Source organism: Triturus cristatus, chromosome 3_1 (genome assembly GCF_964204655.1).
Source record: "Triturus cristatus chromosome 3_1, aTriCri1.1, whole genome shotgun sequence".
In the NCBI taxonomy this organism is placed as follows: domain Eukaryota; kingdom Metazoa; phylum Chordata; class Amphibia; order Caudata; family Salamandridae; genus Triturus; species Triturus cristatus.
The window spans coordinates 790,740,878-790,761,605 of record NC_140583.1 but is presented as its reverse complement, the minus strand read 5'-3'; the positions used below and the strand labels follow the sequence as shown (position 1 = coordinate 790,761,605).

At 41.4% G+C, this 20,728-nt stretch overlaps 1 protein-coding gene across 7 annotated transcripts in view; it reads left to right on the top strand.

Moving 5' to 3' along the window:
• Positions 1–20,728, top strand: part of RBM44 (RNA binding motif protein 44) — a 2,201,010-nt gene that overhangs the window by 216,976 nt on the left and 1,963,306 nt on the right. The window lies entirely within an intron of this gene.

The following is a 20,728-nucleotide window of genomic DNA, read 5'->3' as shown; positions in this document are numbered from 1 at the left end:
TCCCTTATTAGCATTGCCCTCTGTTTATGGGTATCTTTAGCCCATTTTAGGTCCCCCTTTAATATGTTACTTGGATAATCAAATATATCTGGCCGACCCAATTCCCTGGCTAAGTTCTTGATATAATTCAACCAGGAGATAGTTTTGCCATACTCTAGAGATAAGCAATCTTTTATGATCGCATGGTTCAAATCTAGTTCAGGGTTTAGCCAAATTGAAATCCATTTAAAAAATGGGGCAATAGCTATACGGTCCGCTAGATGGTCTATCCCACATTCCTGGTGGACAATATAACCCGAGGTTGAGCAGGGGAGGGATAATAAGGATTTAAAAAATTTATCTTCTACGACCTGTATTTCAAAAACGTTTTTAATTCCCCACAAATGAGCGCCATACAATGCAATCGAGGTACATTTAGCTACATAGATGTTCAACATAGCTTGCATAGGCTTCACCCCCAATTTACGTCCAAACTCCAGGACAGCAAGTGTTGCCCTAGCAAAAGCATTACGTTTAGCTGCTAGTTGTGGGGCCCAGGTAGACTTATCAAAAATGACCCCCAGGTAAGGGAATCTCGTAACCCGGGATAAAACATGGCCTTCACAGAACATAGTCTTTGCTCTCTTTGGTTTGGTGCCCACGATCATCACATGGGATTTGGAAAAATTCACGTCAAGATCAAGTGCAATCATAAATTTTGCAAAGGAATCTAAAAGATTTTGGAGCCCTACTGCTGTACGTGCTAAAAGGGCGGCATCATCTGCATATAATAATGCCGGGATGGCGTATTTGCCCGCCCTAGGGATATCCTTGCATGACTCAGTTAATACAGAGCCCAAATCATTAATATAAAGTGTAAAAAGCAGGGGGGCTAAAATACAACCTTGCCTAACGCCATTAGTGATTCCGATCTTATCCGTGCAATTACCAAGGCGATCATATCTGACAGTGGCAGTGAGGTCTCTATGTAGATCCGCAAGGAAATACACAATATTTGCATCTATGCCACATTTAAGGAGTAACCCCCATAGTTTTGAACGATTTACTCGATCGAACGCCGAGGACAAGTCCATGAATGCTAGATATAACGTCCCTTTTTTAGCTATGGTATATTTGCCTATTAAAAGGTGAAGGTTCAGGCTTTGGTCTATGGTCCCGCGCCCCTTACGAAACCCATATTGTAGGCACGAGAGGGTATCCGTGTCTTCTAGCCAGTCTGTTAGTCTGCCCAGAACCACACGCCCCAGAACCTTCACTGCTGAATCAATAAGGGAGATAGGCCGATAACAGCTGGGGTCCCCCCTGTTACCTTTCTTAAAAATGGGTATGTTCACAGATTCGGACCAAGTGTCCGGAATACCTGCGATACATACCCTGTTAAAAACATTTGTTAATACTATGGACCAGGTCTCAAGATCAGACTTAAAGAGGTCCGCTGGGACACCATTGGGACCTGGAGCCTTATTGCTTGCCATTTTCCCAATGGCCTCAGCCACCTCTGTCTTAGAGACTCGCCTGTAAACTGTCCATCTACAGAGCCTAAAGTGACAAAAAAACAGAGGAATAAATTGCGCAAAGTGAGGAACAAACTAAGAACAAGTATAGTAATGGCAAAGGGACTAACTATAACAATCCCCAGGAGCAACCAATCTACTGTCCCACATAAGGGGAAATCAACTGAGAACAATAAGACCCCGGAAAAACATTAAACTTTTCCTGCTTTTTATTAAACAGCTCAAACTGGGGGGAAAACCAAAGTAGAAACAGCCAATCATGTGGATGTTCCAGCTAAATCTTCCCTATATAAAGAAGCAAGCACTATAAGGGAACAAACAAGGAGTGAAATAGAGCATAGGGAGATGATGCAGCAGCAAGTACTCCTGCCTAATGAGACTGGCTCATCAGAGTTTTTAAGGCATAACAATAGTTTTGACCATCGTAGTCTGAACCCGGGCAAGGAAAATACAAGAACAAGAGTAAATCGACACCCTAGTCTCTTCTAGTAACCGTTCACCAAGATCCTATGAAAACAAGAGACACCAAGATAGCCAGGTTGACACCCGATTATACTTCGCAATTTCCTAGTTCCTCCAATCAAGAGGGAGTCTGGGCAATCTCAATCGAGACAATAACCTTGACCTATTACAGTTCCCTCCCTTGCAAAGAGAACTACGGCAGACATGGAGTCGGTCTAATTTCAACGGGCTGTAAGATTCAAGAATCAACTTTTGTGACTTTGACAGGAAGCTTGACTGCTCAGATGGCCCTCGGGGGGGGGGGGGGGGGGGGGGATTGTTTCCTGGCCTGGGGTATTAAAATCAGTGCCTCCCCCTGTAGCTTATCTGAAAAACCCTGCTGGGAAAACACTGATAACACCATCTCCATGTCAAAATAACGTGACTGCGTCAGACCAAAATAAGAGGATGAAGTCAAATATAGGTTGGCTTACTGCAGCTTTGCATGGCAATAGTTGCCCATGACACCAGAAGGTTCATAAAACAAAACGTAGTCAATTAGAAAGTTTGAATATTTGTTCACAGAACATAAACTGTGCCCAAACTCTGGAATAAAGCTCTCAGATCTTTTGAAAGGAAATGTTATAATATGCTTGCAAGAGGCGTGGGCACTTAATCCATTCTCAGTAAATGGCTTTGGTGGCTTTTTCAGCCCTGCAGTCAAAACAAAAAAGTCCGGATGCCCAAAGGTAGGTTTGGCTACCTTTTTTATAGCGGTGGCCCTGAAGTCTGAAATTGAACCGGTGGAGTCGGACGAAGAAAATATCTTAACAATCAAATTCACAAAGTGACATAAATAAAGTAAAAGTACTCTTTTCCTGATAAATCCCTACATAATCCCAAACTTCAGAATGAGTTCCTCTGGTATATCTAAACATTTAAACCTTTTACTAGCCAGCCTGCAAGAACTGATATTTTAGTCACAGGGGACTTTAATATGAATCTGTTGAGCCCATTTACACAACACGATCCAATAACCCAGCAGGACTATATATGGTCTGTCCATGTCAAGTCCATGAGGGAGACACGTAGCAGACTATGGGATTCCAAGGCGAAAGGGGAGAGGAGTTGGCCTAATGGCTAGGGCGGTTGACCTAAAATCTGGGGAACTGGGCTCGAGTCTCTGCAATGACGCTGAACATCCTGTGATTCTGGGCAAATCACTTAATTTCCCTGTACCTAACAAAAATGAATGTGTCCTCATGTAATGCACTGGTGCTATGTAAAGCGCTCTGATACTCGAATTGGGTCAAGTTCGCGCTATGTAAAACTCTTTAACAAAAAAACAAAAAAAATATATATATTACTGAAAGGCCTAGAATCTCTAGGTCTAAGAGTAATGCAAGACGGTCCAGTAGAGTGGTCTTATTATTCCACAGTTTTAAATATCATATTAGTTTACATAGCTGTCACTCACCCATTACTCCGCCTAGTTACATCTTTTAAGAATGTTAAAAGGACCAACCGTGACCATGGGCAACAAAAAATTGAAATTAATGAGCAAAACTGGCTTCTTCATAAAGGCATTTTCCGCACTGGAAACTATAGGAAGCCCTAGAGAATGTATTAAGGATACAGCATTAACCGTAGCAAACTACTTCTTTAGTAAGGACTCACTCAGTCTAATTGCCAAATGGTCTCTTTTTACAGGAAACATGAGGGACAATCAATGACTCACTTGATGGCCATTGCCATTGCGAAATAAAGAAAATGTGGAAGATCAAAGGAGGATTAAAGTATCTGCTTAATGTTGTGCAGTCTATCTCGGAGATTGACCCAAAAATATCCGGTGTACCTACAATTACACAGGTCCCATAACACCTTAAATAAAACTTAATGGAAAATAAACTTTGATGAAGAAACCAGTGTAAAACAACATTTTGGGTAAAGGTGTTATATCTCTCCAAAAAGAGAAATTCAAGTGATGTGTGGAAACTAGTCAATGGGTTAAACCGAGCACTTGTCCCCAGTTGCCAGCTCTAATTTAACGGAGGCCAGCTTGGTCAAGTTCTTAACAAAGCATTTTAATTTTTTCTTAGAGTAACTGCATCTCCTCCTCATAAACAATTTTATGTTAAAAGTTGCCACCAAACACCCAGGAAGCTCCTCCATATATCTTTTTGGAAGAACAAACTCACTGTTATCCAAAGGTGCAGTCAGGATGGGTCCCCTGGACCAAATGGTCTGCCGCAAGCACTTTTTAAATCAAACCCAATGTTTTGGGCCGCTATTTTAACAACCTTGTTTAACTGTGCATTGCAACAACCAATTATCCCATATTTGTGAAGGAAATTAATATTTAACCCAAAGTTTAAGAACGACATTGGGCACCAACCCAAAAATCATTGATTACCGTCCAAGATGTCGAAGCAAAACGTTTTGCTAGATCTGCTGAGGTGGGTGAAAGACAAAAAATGTATCCATAAATCAAACCGGGTTCAACCCCTTCACTGCTAGGCCCCCCCCCCCCCAGGTGCTAAGCCTTTTTTGGGCTATTTGGGGTAGTTCGCGCTTAGGCCCCTGTAACCTTTTGTCCACATAAGGTATCCACGCCAAATTTGTGTCTTCCTACATCATGTGTATTTTAAAGGTACCCAGGGTTTGTGGATTCTCCCCTTTCCAACGATGCGTCTACCAAGTGTTTCGGTGCTTGGGGGGGCTGAGATAGCCCAACAAGCACCAAAACAATAAAACTGAAACTAAGTTTCTGTTTCACTTTTCAATGTAATTACATCAGCACACCATGAATATTAGACCCTTTAGTGCCAGTCTTAGAGGCTGGGTGGTCAATGCACTTAAAAGTTGATTTAATGAGTTATAGCTTTGGCCTTCAACCAAGAGAAATCAATAGAAAATCGTGGCAAAAGGTGACTGCATAGGCGTGTTGGAGATTGTGTAACTGAGGAAGAGAACATCAAGCATATTACTTGCTTATGCCCAGCCTTATTACAAGAAAGACTGTTTAATCGGCTCAGGATACGGACCGGTAGGCAGGCAGTAATCGAAAGTTTAAAATCTACAGACCCCATGATGAACTGTCGGTACACGCAATTTTTGAGAATCGCTGAAAAAAAACTGACTGCCTTCAATGTCTTGCTGTCTTAAAAGGAATTTGCTTCCTTTGCTAGTCTTCTAAAAATTATATGAAATTATTTTATTGCTACTGAATTTTTCAAATATTTCTTCTGATGCTAAATACTGAAATTACGTATTACACACTTTGGTTAGATGTACCTTAACTTATAGGGCTATAGAAAAGGATTTAGCAATGGATATTGTAATGTGCTGGTTAATGGGCATGGCTAATCGACTGCTTTTTTTATATGAATTTGTTTCGTGTAGAATTTTTACAAATGTCTACAAAAATTCTATCTACATTGAATAATTTTTAAAGGATGTTTTAAAAACAAAAATGACTTTAATAAATTAATTGTAAAGGTTTGAATTAACTGTACAATAAATAATTAGACTTGACTGCACCATAGAATCTTTTGACTGTGAAAAACGTTTTCTACAGAACCAAAAACTAGTGTGTAACATAATGAACACAAGTCGGCTGTTACCTGCATACAGAGTAACTCTTGAATACAAAGATTTAGAATGTGTTTAATACATCTACATAGCTATGGTGCATTAGGAGCACGTGTTTTGTAAACGCTTACACCCATTAGCTCGACCCAAGCTGTACAAAATTGGATAGAAAGTAATACGGTTGTGTTAGTTTGTTTTATAGTTTACATAGTGGCGCATAACACATCAGTGATGTCATTTGAGATGCCACCAGTGATGTTGTAAAGGATGTCCTAGAACATGGCATGACTGACATAAGCAGTGCATGGTGGGGGTGCAAGTTACAGTTAGTGCTGCTAACTCAAACTTGTGAATTTCTGTGTTTTTATTTTTTTAGTTCAAAACATTAATGCTGTCATTGACAAAGTCACCTAACTATATGTTACTTTAACTTTCTTTTTTCATTGAATTTCTAAGGTTTTTCTTAAACAGATTTTACATCCAACAATAGCGTTAATTTAACATAGCTTTTTCTGTGAATTTCTAGTTTTTTAAAGTTATTCTTGTGAGTTTATGTATTGTAGAATCACTTTATAATGTGTTCAGATATTTTTGGTACAAGAATGTATTTTTTTTTTTAGTGTAACAAAACAGGATATGGTTCAGTTTTCAAAATCTTTGTAAATTGAGTGTGGTAATATTCAATAGAAATTGTTTATTTGCTCAGTTATTGTAACTGATAGCAAGTCATGTCACCAGCAATCTGTTTTTGAGGTTTCATTCACAACCCCTGCTTTATTTCGTTTGCTTTATGGTTGTTTTTAACAGTTAATAGCACTCATATTGTAGTAATGCACGCTCTTTTTCTCTCCCTGTACAATTGTGCTCACAGGACATTTGCGAAATCGAACAAAGTTCGCATGGCAGGGTCACTGTAAAGTCCCATGCGACTCTCACAAGAGTCTTGCAGGATCGTACGAGGCCTCCACATCAAGCTTCACCCACAGATGCTTGGTAGTGACTCCTAAGGTATCATACCAAAATTTGAAAATCGTCCAATAGCAAAGCTCTTGCGGTTTATCAAGTAACTGCACACTATACAAACAGCAGTTGGTCACAAGCTAGCCTACTTTTGTAACTGCCAAAAATCTACCAATTAAATTTATAATTTTGTCACCCTTATTTTTTCTCTCCTCATAGAACTCCCACAGAGTTTATTCAAACATCACCTACTCCTTCCTACTTTTTACAATCCCGCGAGAGTCGTGAGATCATAACATTTTTTGAAGTTATGAATTAGCATTTTGATTACAATCCTTCTCTCTTACACACTTCCTCTCAAAAACAAGAACCACAATAGGCATTCCTACTAATGGAGTATATTGATAACGCATGTACTCCTTTTTTACTTTTAACGCTCTTGTGAGGTCGTAAAAATTGGTTAAAAGCCATATACATTTATTATCTTCAAAGTAGTTATCCCTTAGATACATCCTCTCTAAATATAACGGGACAGCGTGCCTTTGATTTCCCCTCATATAGACTTTTTACACAGTAAACCGAAACGGCGGACATTTCCTTTCTAACAATCCCACAGTCAGCCATTTGGAGCGTTCGCTCTTGCGGGAGCCTCTTGCTCCTGCGAGAGCATGAAGGCTCATGGGGGAAAAATGGGCCTCTCGCTCTTGTTGGCCCAATTGCCAAAATAATTATTTTTCACTTTTTTTAATTTTTCAATAACTACTGAACGGATTACACAATCCCAAAACTTACAATCTGTGGACCAAGTTCTAGCTTTGTTCTGAATTTGGTGCAATTCCATTCAGCAGTTTTTGCTGTAGCCCTGCCTAAAGAAGTCTTAAGGAAAGCTTTACTGTTTGTACACGTATTGTTCAATAGCATGTAAATGGCGCATGCCCTGAAGACCAGTGTAATTTTACATTTTAAACTTTATTTGGTGCAGCGTTTATAAATCACTAAAGTTTTTGTGAAAGAAGTACTCCTTGTTAAATAAGCTTAAGACTGCGTGTACCTGACCTGGATTGAGAGGTATGTTTGAAAGTAGGTCATGCCTTAAATCCAAAGCCTTTTCTAAAATAAAAATCTGTTCATAATATAGTAACCACCAGTTGATATCTAGTTGCATGCCCGTGTTGAATAGCTGTAATAAATAGTGGTATAGAAAAACTACAAGCTGTGCATGTTTATTTTTTTCCTGAACTTAAGTAACAATTTTGAAATGTTGCAGATTATTGAATAATTTAGAATTCAGGGATGTCCAACTTTGATGTGGTATATCTAATGCTGGTTTTGTTAACCTGACTTTAAGGTTATATTCCATTATACCCGTCTCAGGAATGTTTGCAGTGTATTTTACTAAACTATGGAGTGTTGTCCATAGGGCCTAATAGAAGGTGTCTTTACAGTGAGAATGTATACCGGTCAACCTCTTGACTTTAAATTATGAGTCTTATGTAGTCTTTAAGGGGATGAAAGCACTAAAGTGAATAAAAAACTGTCTACAGGAGTGGCGTGTTGAATTACTTAAAGTCCACAAACCTGTAGAAGTTTTTGAATGGTGTCAATAGTGATGCCATCTATGATGTTTTAACATGTCATGAGTGATATAATTTGTGAGATCGTAAGCTGGCCATTGAGGGAAAAGCAAGCTATAAGTAGCTCAGTAAACTATATCTAGTAAATTTCATGTTTTGTTTTTAAATGTTCATTGTCACTTTGTTTCAACACTGGACTGTAACATAATGTTATCCTTTTTTTTTGTTTTGTTTTTTTGTTCAGTGATATACACATAGATGGGTGTAACCGCTTGGGTGTCAACTTTATTTAATGCTTGTAGCGGAGGAGAAAACTTTAACCTAGCATTTCTTAAAACTCTTGCAGTGAGATCCAGCGTGTTCGCCCATTCTAGTTTCAGACGCTCTTTCACAAAAACTGCCTTACATCTTCACATCAAAATAAGCTAGATCGATTCAGGCGTTTTTGAAAGCTGTCTTATATATGGATGTGGACTGAAATCCTAAATTCGTACTGGCTCAATATCAAGTTTGCAGAGTTTTAATTGCGTATTGAATCTTTTCAGAAAACGCCTGACAGTGTGACATGGTATCCTTGTGAAGCACTACGTACTACTTTTAATGACCATAGTGGCCCAGCACGACTTGAATAGACCTTCGTGTAGAGTCTTGTGTGTTCTTCCTTTTTTAAATTTGTGATTATGATATGTAAATTGTTATTGAACCATTGCGCTGTATTGTGGAGAGGGGGTTAATGCATGTATAGTTGAGATCTAGTAATGTCGCCTCTTCTGTATTTAATTTGCCGTGGTGTGCGTATGTATTTTTGTTTGTCAAAACAGTCTGACTGTACTAACGCTTAATGAGAGAACCACTTGCTGACTGTTTAGGCTTGGTGAACATTGACTGGCTAATTTGTTATCAGGATCATTTAGATATTCATTATAAAAGAATAAGGTTTAGCTGCGTATACACGCTTGTATTTTAATACGATTCAATGTTTACATTATTTTCGTGCTAACAGCCAAGCGAGACTGTATGTACAGGCTTACATGGTGGAATCATCAGCTGTGATAAATATAGGTGGCACAATAATGTAATTTGGAGTTGCCAATACTGCACTTTTTACGGCATACGTTATTCGGGTTTCTCGCAAAATTCATTTCTTTGGGACTGAATTTATATCTGTTACTGATGAATTGGCATGTAACGTTTACAGTGATAAGATGGCCACCACTTTTGTTATTTTCACTATGGGTGTATTCACAGTCTGCTTACTATGTTTACTAGCACTGTTTAAATGTGTGTGCAATATCGCCTGACCATTAGCGTGATCAAGGCGAAAGCTGAAACGCGTTGCTTATGCAGTTAATAAAGACATTGACTGCAACGACCCAAGGCGTCCGTGATTCTTACTGGATTTCAGAAATTCGGTGTGTGTGTCTTACCTACTGGCGGTCGCCAGTAAGTAGTTCTAGTTAGGACCAAGTTTCCATAGGAAGAACATTTTTAGGTTTTGCTTATAACTTTGGAGTCGTTTGATGTATCTTCATGAAATTTTCCAAACTAATTCTTTGTTCATATTAGCTCCTATGTTGAAAATTGGGGGGTGATTCATCAAGGGGGGCCGAGAAAAAGGGGGGGGGGGGGTCTCTAAACGTGTTTTCTTCATGCAATTTCCATAGGAAACTTTACACAAGGCTACAGGTCGAACGGGTGAATGGAGTTACCCCGAATTTGGCAGGGAGAAGGAAGGGTCTTGGTCTAGAAAGCACGCTTTTGTTTATTTGGTGTAAATCCGTTAAGTAGTTTTTGAGAAATATCGAAATTTACAGATATCGGTGTTTGGTAATTCTACCATCTGATTGGCTGAGGCGTTATGAGCACGAGCTTGCTGCTTATTGGTTGTAAGCGCTGCGAGCGGTTGCAACTATGAAGTGTTTGCCACCATTTTGAGATTCCGTTGAAGTGAGAAAGGGGGGGAAAAAAGGGCGTAAAGAGTAGGAAAGGAGGGTAGGAGCGCTGTGAGGTCTGTGGTGTGGTTAGGGTGTGCTAAACAGTGAGTGTGAAACGATGTATTCACCCATACCGGTGTGAAAGTGCTGTTTTGCCCAGAGTGACATGGTGCTTAGGTGAGGTGCCGGTACACTCTGGGATGAAACCGTGAGCTGATTGCTGTAAACTGATGTGCTCTGGGCGCAGTAGGATACTGGCCGCTGTAGCATAGCTGTGCAAGTGGTGTTAGTATGGGTTTAGACTATAGCGGGAGTGGGAAGCAAACTACTCACCCCTACTGGTCTGAAGACTCAAATGGAGTGTTTTAGCAAGCAGGAATAGAGAAATAATCGTGAAGAATATAATGCAGAATGTTGCAATGCCACAGAAGACAAATGGTGCAATCAGGTGTGTTTAAGAAAGTGGCTGTGTGGGATAAAGCGATGGAGTCTGCAAGTTACATAAAGTGTCTTTATGTAAGTGCCATAAATGGAACCACTGGTGCAAGAGCTAAGGCATCCAGCTGAGGCAAACTCCAACCGCTTCTGCTGTATTCAAAGCTAAGCTTCTGCATCAGTCAATTCCACATTACATGTTACAGTTCCATGTGACATAAACAATACCTATTAGACATGAATGACTGTAAATTGTAGAATGAAAATAAAGGTGGGGATAAGATTACCACACTGTGCCAACCAGTTCCTAAACAATGCCGTGTTTTTTTTATCTTGATCGCCAGTTCGTGAGCACAGGCTGAGGATGAGCTAATTTGTGTGAAAGGGCTTCGTGGATAAGAGGCAGGCAGAGAGACGTGTGTACAAAGAATTGATAAGGTTTCAAAATGGATGTTGGGTTTAGGGTAATTTATCAAGTAAATAGCGTATTTGCATAGGCCATACATCATCCATCCCTGGTTAGTGTGGAGAGGTAAGGGCCAATAATGTAAACGAGTTGAGTTGAAATGCCTAAGCATACTTAGAAAGTTATTATATGAAAATAGTTCAATTGAAGTGTATTAAATTTTTAATAGGAAAAAGTAAAAAAAAGTTGGAAAAATCAATCCAAGAATAAAGTGAATGTCTTACAAGTCTTGGATATTGCAGTCCGGTAGTTCTTCAGCGGCTTGAGATGCGTAATGTTCCAAGAGGCGATTGTTGCTATCGTGTGAGAAAAGCGAAGCAATCCAATTCATATCCTCGAAGGGACAGTAATGTTCCTCGAATGTTGAAGCGGCAATTTGAATTGGCAGACAATCTGCGATGTTGTCAAAGGTTGCACGTTGCAGGAGATCTTTTGCGGCTGCGCAGAAATCCCATTCCACCAGGATACCTTTTTGCGTTGCACCCGCCATTGCTCCACTGCCCGAACAATCCAGTTCATGGTTTTCAAAATACTCCATTACCTGCTGGATATCGGGAGCGTTTACTGGGATGTTGGCAAGGCATAGATCCATTTACCAGTCGATACGGGCAAGATTTGCAATAAAAAGATGGTTGCACGCAGATTGTATATGTGTAAATAAATGTCATGTTGTAGCTGGCTCCGATAATAGATAGAGGCAGGCAGCCGAAGAGTTGTTTAGAGGCAGGCAGCCGAAGAGTTGTTCCATTCTTTCATGGTATTGATGTAGCTTCGCGTAGAGGTGTATTCTGTCGGACATGCTTGTTACCACAGGGAGCGTAGCCATTTTTAACAAGCTAAACTAGTAGTAGGAGGGCCGCAAACAGAGCGAGAATTATGGGCACTGTTGCTGTAATTCCAGAGATGATCGATTTGAATGAAGTCTGGTCTAAAAACGACGGTTTGAAAGCCTGTGAGAAGGCCGGAGGAGATCATGTTAAAGTGTGCCAGACCTTAAATGTCAGATGTGTTTAAAATTGTGTAACAATTCACAAAGTGTAATGGGAGGTTCATATTTAAAAGGGAGTGTATTTTATTTGAAGTTCGTGCTATCTGCAGTCGATAAATTACTTTTGGAGAAGTGAGGGACACTTCTGTTTGAAACAAAAGCACTTTCCGTTTGCTCCGGTAGGTATTGAAGGCCAAGTTGAACTTTGGGAGTTACTTTGTGTGGGTGGGAATAGAGATTGCCAGAGGAAGTTATCCGGTTTGAAACAGTAAGGACATACGGTATGCTAGGTCACATTGCATAGCAGTCCATGTTATTAAGAAGCAGATAATTGCCGTTAGATAGCTGTGTGAATGTTGGTCTGATTGTGGGAGTTGGCGTGCTTTTAAGAAAGCATGCACGGTTGGGGGCTGTAAGCTTAGAAGCGTCGTGCAGTTGGACATTCTTGCATAGTAATGAATGATTGCCATTGTGGTCCTACTTTTCACCTGTGAGAAACTTTGGTATCCTCTTTCAGACAGCGATATGTAAATGGGAGAAACCACTGCTCGTGAATAAACGCGCTACCTTATATAATCCCATAGAACATGACAAACCACATGTACACCTAGCAGACACAACAACACTACGTACTGTGGGAACCGTGGCTTGCCATGTACACAAACCAAACCAAACATGGCATGGCACCTCTGCCACACAATGCAGAATGCGGGGGGGGGGGGGGGGGGGGGGGGTGGAGATGGGAGCAAAGTATGTGCAAAGGTGGCAAGTGATTCTCGATTATAAAAGTATACAATGCAAAGTGTTGAGGGGATGTGCAGGACAGACTTGAGTATGCAGAACACAGACCTTTACATGTCAACATACACTGATGGTCTATTGAATGAAGTCGACGCTTGACGCAACCATGATAGTACAGTTAGTAGGGAAGATTACGAAAACATAGCGCGTACATGCCCCCCTCCCAAATCTTTAGCGTGGTGGGCTGGCTCGGCGTACGCAAGGCTAGCGTAGGGGTATGAATAAAAGGCATGTTTCTCTGGGTGTGGTTCTCTTCCGAAATGGCGAACATGTCTGCGCAGCTTTCACCGCCACGAGGCTGACGCCGTGAGCGAAGGTGGCTGCGGGAATAATGCTCTCAGCCTGCTGCTACCCAGAAACCGTCATGGCAGCTGCGACGCGCATATGTCCCACAGTTCACCTTTCGACACTGTCGTATGTGAAAGAGGGCCCACCACGTGCCGGCAGAAGCTTTTGGGCTGAGGTCTGCGAGCTGGGAAGGCGCCTGAGATCAACGCTGGCTACCGCGACACAGGCAGACGGCGCCCAGCCTGAGGCCCAGCACCGTGAAGTGCTCTGTATACTACTAACGCAGTAGTCCAAGAGGTACCAACAGTGGAACGGTGTCTTGATCCCACAATGGACGATGATAGAACTGCATCTGAGAGTGCAGATGAAGGTACTCTTTTCGACCAGCTGTAACCAACTCTAGGTCCCAACAGTAGAACGGTGTCTTGATCCCAGAATGGACGATGTCCGATATTACTTGCTGCTTGTGTATTTTCACAGAAGTCCCTCCGTTGAGGTGCATCAGACTCTGTGCTTCCGTAGCTAAGTGCTGCACATGATTATTGGGCTTGGCTGAATGCAGTCGCTGGAGTACACCGTGGTACAGCAGGTCCGAACAGTGGAACGGGGTCTTGATCCCACAATGGACGATGTTGGCTCTGTAGCTGAGAGTGGAGATGAAGGTAGTCCCTTCGACCAGGTGCAACCAACTCTAGGTCCCAACAGTGGAACGGTGTCTTGATCCCAAAATGGACAATGTCCGATATTACTTGCTGCTTGGTTTTGAAAGAACTCCCTCAGTTGAGGTGCATCAGACTCTGTGCTTCCGTAGCTAACTGCTGCACATGATTATTGGGCTTGGTTGACTGCAGTCGCTGGAGTACACCGCGGTACAGCAGGTCAGAACAGTGAAACGGGGTCTTGATTCTGTGATTGAGGATGTCAGAAGTTAAAGTTTGTGATGATTTCTGTGTACCCACTCCGATCAGGTGCAACCAACTGCGTGCTGCCGAATCCAACGGCACGTGGCTGTGAGGCGTTAATGACCACTGCCTCTAGTCTACAGTGCGGTCAGCAGGGCTCAAAATTCAGTTCGAGTGGTGATTGTTTAATTACAAAATCCAGTAGGCAACTAACTAAGTCTGTTGAAATATACACAATAGCCTTTTAGTATACTTGCTTGAAGTTTTCTAAGATGACTTGTAGATCTAGTACGATGACCAAATTCTTCTTGGTAGTGGTAAAGAACACTGAATAACAGTGTACACAGTGGACAGCAGAGATCGCAATTCAAATTGTTTTTGATTTATTTATTGCAGAGTTTTGTTTAATTCATGTTATATTTTGTGAAGAGGATGTGAGAAAAAGTATTCATGGAAGACTGTGCTCACTACTGCCTTCAATTTGCACTGCAGACAGCAGTGTTCACAATTCAGATCGAGTCGCTATTGTAGATGACACAGTCCTGTAGGCAAAAGACATTGTTCCAGTGCGCTCTGTCCGCACCACGCATACACATCACATGGTCAGCACACGGCTTTTTTGCTTCGCATACGGCAAACTGGGCAGCTCAAGTCAATGCCACGTGGCTGTGGGCCCTTGCTGACCACTTTCTGGCCTACACTGCAGACAGCAGTGTTTACAATTGTGATTGAGTCGCTATTGCAGATGATGTAGTGTTGTAGGCAACAGACATTGCTCCTAGTACGGCCCGCCCGCAGCACGCATCATTGCTGGCTGTGCACATGCTGAATGCTTTTGATATGCACTAGACCTGATGGACCCTTTATGATGCAATCTTTTTGTGTATTATTTCAGATCTACTGCCTGTTACGTGTATCTTAGTATACCACAAGTTATGGTTGTTTTACGATCGAATCTTTTCTGTATTATTTCACATCTAGGGTCCCTACCTTACTGCAGCACAAACTATTAACCCTTTTACATTGAATCTCTGTGCGTGATCACTGTTGTAGTTGATGCTAGCAGCAAAAATTCCCTGAGGGCTGGTTTACACTCACCCCACACGCATCCAGCACAGACATCACTGGATTTGTGACCCTGGTAATAAAAAGGAGTTGAGCGCACGTGCCCGTACCCACTTCCACTATCTGTGTTCGTGTGTTCATTATGTATGCATGATACTGCCCCTGGGCCGTACCACATTACATTGTGCTGTGGACAGCGTATGCAACCATGTTACCTCTGGCAGTGGGGTAAAGTTCTGTTATGTAGCTTTTAGATGCATGGTTATCACAGGTGGAAGGCTGCTTTACAGAGCATGAATATTGAAGAAGATGATGGTTGCATGTTGTGTGTACTGTCAGATGTGTACATAGCAAAAAGTTTTCAAAAAAGCTCTAAGCAGAAGAGGAGTCTCATCAAACGCTGTAGAGAATGTCGAAAATGGGTGGGATCCTTCAACGGTTACAATGGGAAACGTTATGAACCAATCAAATGCTTTTCTTGAAGGTCACCTGGCAATCGCGCAAGGAGGCCGCACCCGACGCGATTTTGAGAAAATATTACCATAATAAGTTTATTAGTTAAAAATATATAAATGTTTAAAATATTTTAGATTATCGCTTGTTCTCATATACACTTTAAACTTATTTAGATATAGTTTTGAGACGAAAAAAAAAATGACGTCTATGACTTAACACAGGGCCTGGCAGCGTACACTCGTATACGCAACGCGCAGCGGGCGTGACCCCATACGTACATGACGTAAGGCGTGGCTTGGTACTGCGTACCCGTCTTATACCAAAGTAGCAGCTGGCGCGACCACATACGTATATGATGTTACGCGGGACGCGGTGCCACGAACCCGTCTGATACGAAATGCGCATCCTTTACGAATTTAGTAATATGGCGGATAGGATTCGCGTGCTGATGGAGCTTGGTACACTAGTGGTACAGGACTTCAGTTTTCTCCCAAAAAAAACGATATACATACTTTTTTAAGGTATAAAACATTACATGTTTTTTATTCAAATTAAAAACAAAAAAGGAAAATAGATTTCCAAAATATTACAAAAAAATGAGAAAAATATAGGTTTTATAAATATTAAAATATGAAATTAACATTTAAAAAACCTTTTGAAATTCACTGAAAAAAAACATAGGTTTTACACACGTTATAGTTGGGAATTAGCAGTTAAAAAACCTTAGAAATTCACTGAAAAAACCATAGGTTTCAGGGACGTTCTAGTTAGTTGGACATTTGACTCGTATACAACCAGAGAAATTCGCCCGTTATAGTTAGTTGAGCTAACTATAACTCGCGCGCCCGCAAAGCACTGGTGATGACGTCACATATTACATCACTCATGACATGGCCAGTGACGTCACTGATGACACCATCCATCCGATGGCCTAATATAAACTTTGATACACGCACTCTAAAATACAGACTATTATTTTTGAAACCATACACAAAACAATGCCAGATACTACATACCACCCAATATTTCCTAGGTCTACACTCACAATCACTCACTTATACATGCAGTTACTCATCAATACAGTACTATAATATGCACTCATACACCTATACATAGTCACAGTCAGCCACTCATCCATAGTTACTCACACACCTAGTCAGTCATGCAAAGAATCAATCACATTCCCCGTTACTCATGTATACAGTTATACACACAAACTGCGGTGAGTGTGTGTATAAATAACGCATCACTTATTTATGCAAATACTAACACATACTTACTGTCTTATACAATCACTGATACAAGCAGACCCTTTTATACACCCACTCCTTCAATTAACTTACTCTCACGTATAGTCATTTATATACTCCCAACACTCTCATATACTGCCGTAAAACATATGTAAATACTCACACATATACCAGTGAGACATTCGTTCACTCACCAACACACCCATACACACACTAACTCACCCCTACAGCCCTTCCCAGATGTACTTTTGAATCCATACACCCAGTGAATTACCCAGTCAGACATGTATGCACAGTCACACACCCACCCACACAGACACTCGGGCATTCATACAGCTACTCAGACAACAAATCGATAACCCATATAGACACTCATGTAGCTATTCACCAACCCATGCCACCGCTTCTACACCAACAGACACTAATACAGACTTTCACACAGTTTAGTCACTAACCCATACATTCAGTAACACATGTTCAATCACTCAGTTATGCAGTCAGGCACGCACCTACTAAATAATCCATTCAGGGACTTGTAAATTCACTCTTTCTTCAATACACCTTGACATAGATGTATATGAAAAATATTTAAACTTTACAGAAACAAATATTCACTGGATGATGTCATCAGTGATGTCACTGACCATGTCATGAGTGATGTAATATGTGATGTAATCACCAGTGCATTGCGAGCGCGCGAGTTATAGTTAGTGCAACTAACTATAACTGACGAATTTCTCTGGTTTTATGAGTCAAATGTCCCACTAACTGTAGCGTCCCTGAAACCTATGGTTTTTTCATTGAATTTCTATGGTTATTTAAGTGCTAATTCCGAACTATAACGTCTGTAACACCTATGGTTTTTTCAGTGTGTGTGTGTGTGTGTGTGTGTGTGTGTGTGTGTGTGTGTGTGTGTATGTATATATATGTATAATATACACACACACACACTATGAAACCACTAATGTGTAATCATGTACATGGCTATTTTTTGATTACTGTGTGGCAACCAGAACCCAATTAGAACACTTTGCAAACTTGATATTGATGTGGTACAAATTTAAGACTGTAGACCGTTGCAGTATGATAGGTTTTTGATTGAATGCCGGAAGACCTATAGGTGTTTTTGTTTTCCCAAGGGCAGAATTGATTTTATAGTTGACAGTGCTTTGTCTACTTGATCTGTGGTGCCCCTCTCGCTCGTCTAGTAGTTGTATATGGATCTGACCAGTGCCGTAGCTCTTCCCACTAAGAATAATTCAAGTAACCCCTGATTTATGGTAGTCTGTGGCTTCACACCACCAAGTTGTTCTAGCAACTGTGTTTTAGATAAGGCTGTACTGAATTTTGAATTTTTCATTTAAAATCTTTCATTTTCTCCGATTTAATAAAAAGTGCCCCCCCCCCCCCCCCCCCCCCCCCCCCCATCACTATTCCATGTGATGTCTTGAATAAAAAGTTAACATTACTAGCCAGCTGGTTACATTTAGAAAGAAGCTATGAAGACTGTTCGGGGGCTTACACCACTGCAGACCCTGTTCTCTTGAGATAGCAGAGTATTTTAGCTGTCCACATCAAGCAACATGAAGTGAGCTCTGGACAGTGCTCCCCAAATACAGGATCAGTTATTCTCATTCCCAGTGCTCTACAAATGTACCTTGTTGCAACAGACCCAACAGGTTGCAGTCACTTAGTCACCAATTCGATCTGCACTGCTAGGTAATATGATTCAAACTCCGACCTAGTCAGACCACTCTGGTCAATAGGTAATAAACCTTTCCCTATATGTGGTATATCTAGCCTGTCCGACACAATTCCTAGTCACGTTTTGTAAGTACTTTCCTCTCACTCTGGAGACCATAACACATCTGCCTCCAGTTCACCTTATCTCTTGCAAATTATCCAATTTATTAGCAAGTTGATATCATCATCATATTCCACCAAGTTTACCCAAGCAAATCCCTCGGGTCCCAACAATTAACCTCTCCCTTTTATATGCAAGTACGTACGCTTTCCCCAGTTGGTAGGATCGAATTTCAGCACGAAGGTGCAGAGGAGGAAAAATCTTGTTGCCGCTTACAAACACCTACTCACCCTTACTGCGGAGTCGCCGATCTCCGTGATCTAGACCTAGCCACCCTTGCAATGTGATCCTCACAGAGCTGTGCATCATTTATGTGGCGTTATGTGTAATTAAAGTCCTCATTGGACAGCATGAGCAGCGTTGTATAAACTCCAGCATTCCTAAGAGTAGAGCATTTTCCTTACAATAAGATGCTTGCACATTGAACAGAGTAATCTCTTGTCCATACAGTACCCCATCTGTTTTTTTTATCTGACTTTCTGGTCCATCAAAACTTCATTCATTTGAAAGGTTGCATCTTATGTTGTGAAATATAAATGGCCAGTCATTGTTGTAGCACTTGGTAAGCGCTCACACGTATGGCAGTTATCCGGTGCAGTGTGATGAAGTTATATGTCCAAGAAATGCACAATGTGATCGTGATAAATGGCTGACTGGGGCAGCTCCTTGATCCTCAGTTACCAAACTAGGCAGCGGGCCACAAGTTAAATCTGAGCTGATTTACAATAATATTTGGTGAAATGTTTAAATGTATATATTGGCTTATCCTAAACTCTTCTATAATCAGCATTTTGGCTTTATAAATTTGCTTAACTAGTCTAAACCTAACTTGTTCATAAATAAAGCCTGTTAAAATTAAAATATTTGCCATAAATAGAGGCTCTAGACTGTTTTATGAAAAGTGCTTCAGAAGCACAACCGTTGTCTGCTCTCACTTTTCTGCACCCTCTGGGGGCACTTTTGCATTCTAGAAGGGCCCACAAATGTTTATGCGCCCCCTTCTGTAATACAGATGTGCCAGTGCAAATATGGTGCTGGCCTCGTGCTAAAGGCGCGCACCGTCATTTGCATAGGTGCACGGCTATAGGCAAATGAGAAACTATTTTCCTCTGCCCCACCCCATATTGTGAGTGGGTGGTACACAGTCAATGTGATCCAGATGGGCGTGTTTTGCATGGGGAAAGGAGCCCCATGGACTCCTCCTACATTCCACTGCAGGTGGGTGCAGTCACATTGCACCTACCCGCAGCAGGACCTCTGCTCCTCTTTGACATTGTAGACTGCAATGCATCCTGCTTTTAAAAGACTGGTGTGGCTACACAAACCGCTTCTGTGCCTGTCACAAATTCTCTGAATCTCCTCCTCTCCCCCTTCCCCCACCCCATGGCAGCTGGGAATTCCTTTAAGAAGTTCCCCAGGGGCTAACAGCTACAGTGTACCTTTCACTAATGCGCTGTCACTAGTGGAAGCTCTTTGTCCATGTTTTTGCCTGGTGCACTTGTTAAAGGAGCACCGAAGTGCAAACTGAGACCATTACCCACTTACATAATGTGACTTCTAGTGTGTTCAGAGCCTGCTATAAATAGAAAGGTAGCAGAATCCGGGCTTTGATAGAATCCAAAAGCTAACCTAATATGAGCCCTCACATAATTAGAGAAGCTACCATCGGAACTTTCATGTAAAGAGAATGCTCCTCTAATTTTCACCTAGTTATGTGGTATTAATTCACAAATGGTTTTTAAAATATAGATAGAATGTGTGTGTGTGTTCGTGTGTGTGTGTGTGTATTTATATATACACACCCACTTTTTTTTTTTCTTAACAGGACTGCTTAATACCTGAAGCATTTTCTCTCTTGAATCAGAGTAAGACAGTGCCATGTAGTGTTCCTGTAGGAGTCCTGGTTGCGAAAGGACAAAATCGTTGAGGGCTTTGTCATTTAACAGTAAAGGTAGCAAACTAAACCAAAAAGAAGAGAATGGGCAGGGCAGGTGAGCGAAGAATGCAGTAGAGTGAAAACGCAGGCAGTGCAGCGGGGGTAGAGAAGGGAAGCGGGGGAGGAAAGGAGCAGTGGATGAGATGGGGAAGGGTGCGGTGGGTGAGAAGCTTCGGGGGTGGGGTGAAGGGTGGCAGGAGAAGGCGACTGCGGGAAACGTAGAAGGGGCTGGCAAAGAAAGCTCGGGGGCGAAGAGCTAGCTT